We start from the raw sequence: 6368 nt of genomic DNA, 5'->3' as shown, positions 1-6368 counted from the left end.
TCCAGTTGTGCAGGATATTAAATTACTTGAGAGGGATGGAATTATGGTCCCCTTGTATGATCAACCAGTGTATGGAACTATTGTCCAAGTTACAGGTGACAACCTTGGTCTTCACTGTTTATTTGGCTTAGTTGAATCATTCAGTGCCAGATATTGTTGCTGCTTTTGTCTTGCTGAGAAAGAGGACTTTCAGACTGAATTTGATGAAGATTCACCCGAGATAGTTATGCGAACTCGAGCACTTCATGCAGAACACCGCCCCAAAACAGGAGACAAATCCCAGTCTTCCCTCTGATGGGTGTTAAACGTTCTTACATTCTAAACTCCTTGCAGTCTCTCTCTAAGTCTCTCTCTCTCTAGGTCTCTCTCTCTAGGTCTCTCTCTCTCTAGGTCTCTCTCTCTAGGTCTCTCTCTCTCTAGGTCTCTCTCTCTCTAGGTCTCTCTCTAGGTCTCTCTCTCTAGGTCTCTCTCTCCTCTGACATCAAGAGTCAGAGGGAAGAGGGGATACATCTCAGACTAGAGGGAAGAGGGGATACAACTCAGACTAGAGGGAAGAGGGGATACAACTCAGACTAGAGGGAAGAGGGAATACAACACAGACTAGAGGGTAGAGGGGATACAACTCAGACTAGAGGGTAGAGGGGATACAACTCAGACTAGAGGGAAGAGGGGATACAACTCAGACTAGAGGGAAGAGGGGATACATCTCAGACTAGAGGGAAGAGGGGATACAACTCAGACTAGAGGGTAGAGGGGATACAACTCAGACTAGAGGGTAGAGGGGATACAACAGACTAGAGGGTAGAGGGGATACAACAGACTAGAGGGAAGAGGGGATACAACTCAGACTAGAGGGAAGAGGGGATACATCTCAGACTAGAGGGAAGAGGGGATACAACTCAGACTAGAGGGAAGAGGGGATACATCTCAGACTAGAGGGAAGAGGGGATACAACTCAGACTAGAGGGTAGAGGGGATACAACTCAGACTAGAGGGTAGAGGGGATACAACAGACTAGAGGGTAGAGGGGATACATATCAGACTAGAGGGTAGAGGGGATACATATCAGACTAGAGGGAAGAGGGGATACAACTCAGACTAGAGAGAAGAGGGGATACAACTCAGACTAGAGGGAAGAGGGGATACAACAGACTAGAGGGTAGAGGGGATACAACTCAGACTAGAGGGTAGAGGGGATACAACAGACTAGAGGGTAGAGGGGATACATCTCAGACTAGAGGGAAGAGGGGATACAACTCAGACTAGAGGGAAGAGGGGATACAACAGACTAGAGGGTAGAGGGGATACAACTCAGACTAGAGGGTAGAGGGGATACAACAGACTAGAGGGTAGAGGGGATACATCTCAGACTAGAGGGAAGAGGGGATACAACTCAGACTAGAGGGAAGAGGGGATACAACTCAGACTAGAGGGAAGAGGGGATACAACTCAGACTAGAGGGAAGAGGGGATACAACTCAGACTAGAGGGAAGAGGGGATACAACTCAGACTAGAGGGAAGAGGGGATACAACTCAGACTAGAGGGAAGAGGGGATACAACTCAGACTAGAGGGAAGAGGGGATACAACTCAGACTAGAGAGAAGAGGGGATACATCTCAGACTAGAGGGTAGAGGGGATACAACAGACTAGAGGGTAGAGGGGATACATCTCAGACTAGAGGGAAGAGGGGATACAACTCAGACTAGAGGGAAGAGGGGATACAACTCAGACTAGAGGGTAGAGGGGATACAACAGACTAGAGGGTAGAGGGGATACATCTCAGACTAGAGGGTAGAGGGGATACATCTCAGACTAGAGGGTAGAGGGGATACATCTCAGACTAGAGGGAAGAGGGGATACATCTCAGACTAGAGGGAAGAGGGGATACAACTCAGACTAGAGGGAAGAGGGGATACAACACAGACTAGAGGGAAGAGGGGATACATCTCAGACTAGAGGGAAGAGGGGATACAACTCAGACTAGAGGGTAGAGGGGATACAACTCAGACTAGAGGGTAGAGGGGATACAACAGACTAGAGGGTAGAGGGGATACATATCAGACTAGAGGGAAGAGGGGATACAACTCAGACTAGAGAGAAGAGGGGATACAACTCAGACTAGAGGGAAGAGGGGATACAACAGACTAGAGGGTAGAGGGGATACAACTCAGACTAGAGGGTAGAGGGGATACAACAGACTAGAGGGTAGAGGGGATACATCTCAGACTAGAGGGAAGAGGGGATACAACTCAGACTAGAGGGAAGAGGGGATACAACAGACTAGAGGGTAGAGGGGATACAACTCAGACTAGAGGGTAGAGGGGATACAACAGACTAGAGGGAAGAGGGGATACAACTCAGACTAGAGGGTAGAGGGGATACAACTCAGACTAGAGGGAAGAGGGGATACAACTCAGACTAGAGGGGATACATCTCAGACTAGAGGGAAGAGGGGATACATCTCAGACTAGAGGGAAGAGGGGATACAACTCAGACTAGAGGGAAGAGGGGATACAACTCAGACTAGAGGGAAGAGGGGATACAACTCAGACTAGAGGGAAGAGGGAATACAACACAGACTAGAGGGTAGAGGGGATACAACTCAGACTAGAGGGTAGAGGGGATACAACTCAGACTAGAGGGAAGAGGGGATACATCTCAGACTAGAGGGTAGAGGGAATACAACTCAGACTAGAGGGGATACAACAGACTAGAGGATAGAGGGGATACAACAGACTAGAGGGAAGAGGGGATACATCTCAGACTAGAGGGAAGAGGGGATACAACTCAGACTAGAGGGAAGAGGGGATACAACTCAGACTAGAGGGAAGAGGGGATACATCTCAGACTAGAGGGAAGAGGGGATACAACTCAGACTAGAGGGAAGAGGGGATACAACTCAGACTAGAGGGTAGAGGGGATACAACTCAGACTAGAGGGTAGAGGGGATACAACTCAGACTAGAGGGAAGATGGGATACAACTCAGACTAGAGGGAAGAGGGGATACAACTCAGACTAGAGGGAAGAGGGGATACATCTCAGACTAGAGGGAAGAGGGGATACAACTCAGACTAGAGGGAAGAGGGGATACAACTCAGACTAGAGGGAAGAGGGGATACAACTCAGACTAGAGGGAAGAGGGGATACAACACAGACTAGAGGGAAGAGGGGATACATCTCAGACTAGAGGGAAGAGGGGATACAACTCAGACTAGAGGGTAGAGGGGATACAACTCAGACTAGAGGGTAGAGGGGATACAACAGACTAGAGGGTAGAGGGGATACAACTCAGACTAGAGGGAAGAGGGGATACAACTCAGACTAGAGGAGACAGGTTGAAGGGAATAAAATAGTTATCTATCTTCTCACTCTCCATGTCTGTCGGTCTCTTTCTCGGTGTGTGTGTATGTGTACAGATGTACTCTGCTAGGGTCTTGGGTGGGCTGTAGCTGACCATGGTTCTGAAAGACAAACCAACGTGCATGGCTGTTACGCACACCTCTATGAAAAGGGAACGCAACACCCTGCTACAACTCAACTCCCCGTGAACCGAAAGAGGTATGGACTGTAGGTGCAAGTAAGGATGACAAAGGCAGAGAGAGGTGTATCGTTTACAAGGAATTTATTCCTTCACACGGTAATTTTGGGGAGAAGGGTCTGGACGGAACCAAAGCAAAGAAAGTAAATATCAAAGCCCCCTCTCCTACCTTACCTGCCTACCCACTACTTACCTAACTAACACCACCTGGTGCGCTAACCAAAATACAGGGGATGGTCCGCCCAGGTCTTACCTAGTGTGCCTAGACAGTGAATATACTACAGGTATATGTATGCCCGCGGGCCTCTTGCCTAAGCACTCCCTAGGTGCCTTCCCCTTCCCCCCTGGGAACAAATGAAACAGAATTATCTAAACAATTTCAATAATCAAAACACTGCGTTCTATTGACACAAAATACATAACCACTCAACCAATACAGGACACACTAATCATCTCCCTCTGAGAACAACCAACACAGTATATCAGCCTCCTCTCTCTCAGTATATCAGCCTCCTCTCTCTCAGTATATCAGCCTCCTCTCTCTCAGTATATCAGCCTCCTCTCTCTCAGTATTCTTTTGAATAGAACACTGGCTTTTATATAGCTTCAGAAGGAGTCTAATCGGATACAGCTGTAACTTGACGAGGGGGCGGGGTCAGCTCCAATCATCAATGGGGCTGATCAATCAGCTGCTTGGGGAGAATTCAGGAAGCCATCTCCTGAAACACACACACTCAAATACACAGACTACAACACAGAAACTGGGGAACGTAACAACGGCGCACATAGGACCTATCACAAGCACGACTTGGATGGACAATGGATTTAACTTATAGGCCCAATGTTGTTGACTGATTGTGCTCTAGTTAATCCATTAGGAATTTCTGAACACCATCAATTTCTAAAATATTTGAGAACACATGCAATTGTCATAGCCTACATATTATAATTAGAATAATGCAGGCTAGTGTGGTGGAGAAATCAGAATTAAAATCAAATACGTTTTTATTGGTCACATACACGTGATTAGCAGATGTTTCGGGCGGCAGCGTAGCCTAGTGGTTGGACTAGTAACCGAAAGGTTGCAAGATCGAACCCCTGAGCTGCCAAGGTAAAAATCTGTCGTTCTGCCTCTGAACAAGGCAGTTAACCCACTGTTCCTAGGCCGTCATTGAAAATAAGAATTTATTCTAAACTGACTTGCCTAGTTAAATAAAAATAAAATAAAATATGGGCCTGTCACCTGGGGCCCAGAGAGGGGAGAAGTCAGGCTTGTTCCTTGCAATGGACCACCCACACAGACAGTGTGGTGAAGAAGGCACAACAGAGCCTCTTCAACCTCAGGAGGCTAAATGTGGCTTGACATCTAAAACCCTCAGAAACTTTTACAGATGCACAATTGAAAGCATCCTGTCGGGCTGTATCACCGCCTGGTACGGCAACTGCACTGCCCGCAACCGCAAGACTCTCCAAGATGGTGGTGCGGTCTGCCCAACGCATTACCGGGGACAAATTACCTGTCCTCCAGGACACCTACCGCACCCGATGTCACAGGAAGACCAAAAAGATCATCAAGGACATCAACCACTCGAGCCACTGCCTGTTCACAACGCTATCATCCAGAAGGCGAGGTCAGTACAGGTGCATCAAAGCTGGGACCGAGAGACTGAAAAACAGCTTCTATCTCAAGGCCATCAGACTGTTAAACACCCATCATTTGCACATTAGAGGTTGCTGCCTATAGGCATAGACTAGAGAATCACTGGCCACTTTAAAGGAATGGAACACTAGTCACTTTAATAATGTTTACATATCTGGCATTACTCATCTCATATGTATATACTGTATTCTATACTATCTTAGTCACTTAATGTTTACATATCTTGCATTACTCATCTCATATGTATACACTGTATTCTATACTATTCTATGGTATCTTAGTCCGTCCCACTCTGACATCTTTTGTCCATATGTATATAGTCTTAATTCATTCCTACTTAGATGTGTGTATATGTTGTGTAATTTGTTAGATATTACTGCACTATCAGAGCTAGAAGCATTTCGCTACACCCACAGTAACATTTTTAACTAGGCCAGGTCAGTTAAGAACAAATTCTTATTTTCAATGACGGCCTAGGAACAGTGGGTTAACTGCCTTGTTCAGGCGCAGAACGACATATTTGAGATTCGATCTTGCAACCTTTAAGTTACTAGTCCAACACTCTAACCACTAGGCTACCTGCCGCCCCATATAGCCTAGTGGGAGGAAGTGCAGCTGCCAACACCAGACTCCGAATGGAGACATTAGCTAAATAATATAGATAATTAAGATGTCTTATCTGCAGAATATGCTTATATGATTGAACTGTTGAAACTCTTGTTATTAGAATGTCTCCTTTCGGAGTCTGGTGTTGGCAGCTGCACTTCCTCCCTCATATGGGCCTCAAGCCATCTGGGGTCCAGAGAGAGGAGAAGTCAGGCTTGTCTATCACATGTCCCTGATGCTATGCAGAATATCAGAAAGGGAATATGGCAAAGGAGGTCAGAAGGAAACTTTGTTTCCATATGTGAATGTGTCTTTACCTTTTGCAACCCATGTGAAGGGATGGCGTGAGTAATGACAACCAATCACTTGTCACCACAATGTCTGTGCGTCAGTCACCCTCTCCTAGCAAAGTGACACTAAGTAACAACAAATGTCCTTTTAAGTTCTTAGTACTGAACAAAACAACAAGTTCCTTGTATTTGGGACCTAAAGTCTGACACAGGATGTGTGGGGTTAGTGTCTGGAACCATTGTACTTCATCTCTGAGGTCGCACCTATCCT

Source organism: Salvelinus namaycush, chromosome 39, assembly GCF_016432855.1.
Source record: "Salvelinus namaycush isolate Seneca chromosome 39, SaNama_1.0, whole genome shotgun sequence".
Taxonomy (NCBI): domain Eukaryota; kingdom Metazoa; phylum Chordata; class Actinopteri; order Salmoniformes; family Salmonidae; genus Salvelinus; species Salvelinus namaycush.
Note: the sequence above shows the minus strand (reverse complement) of the source record.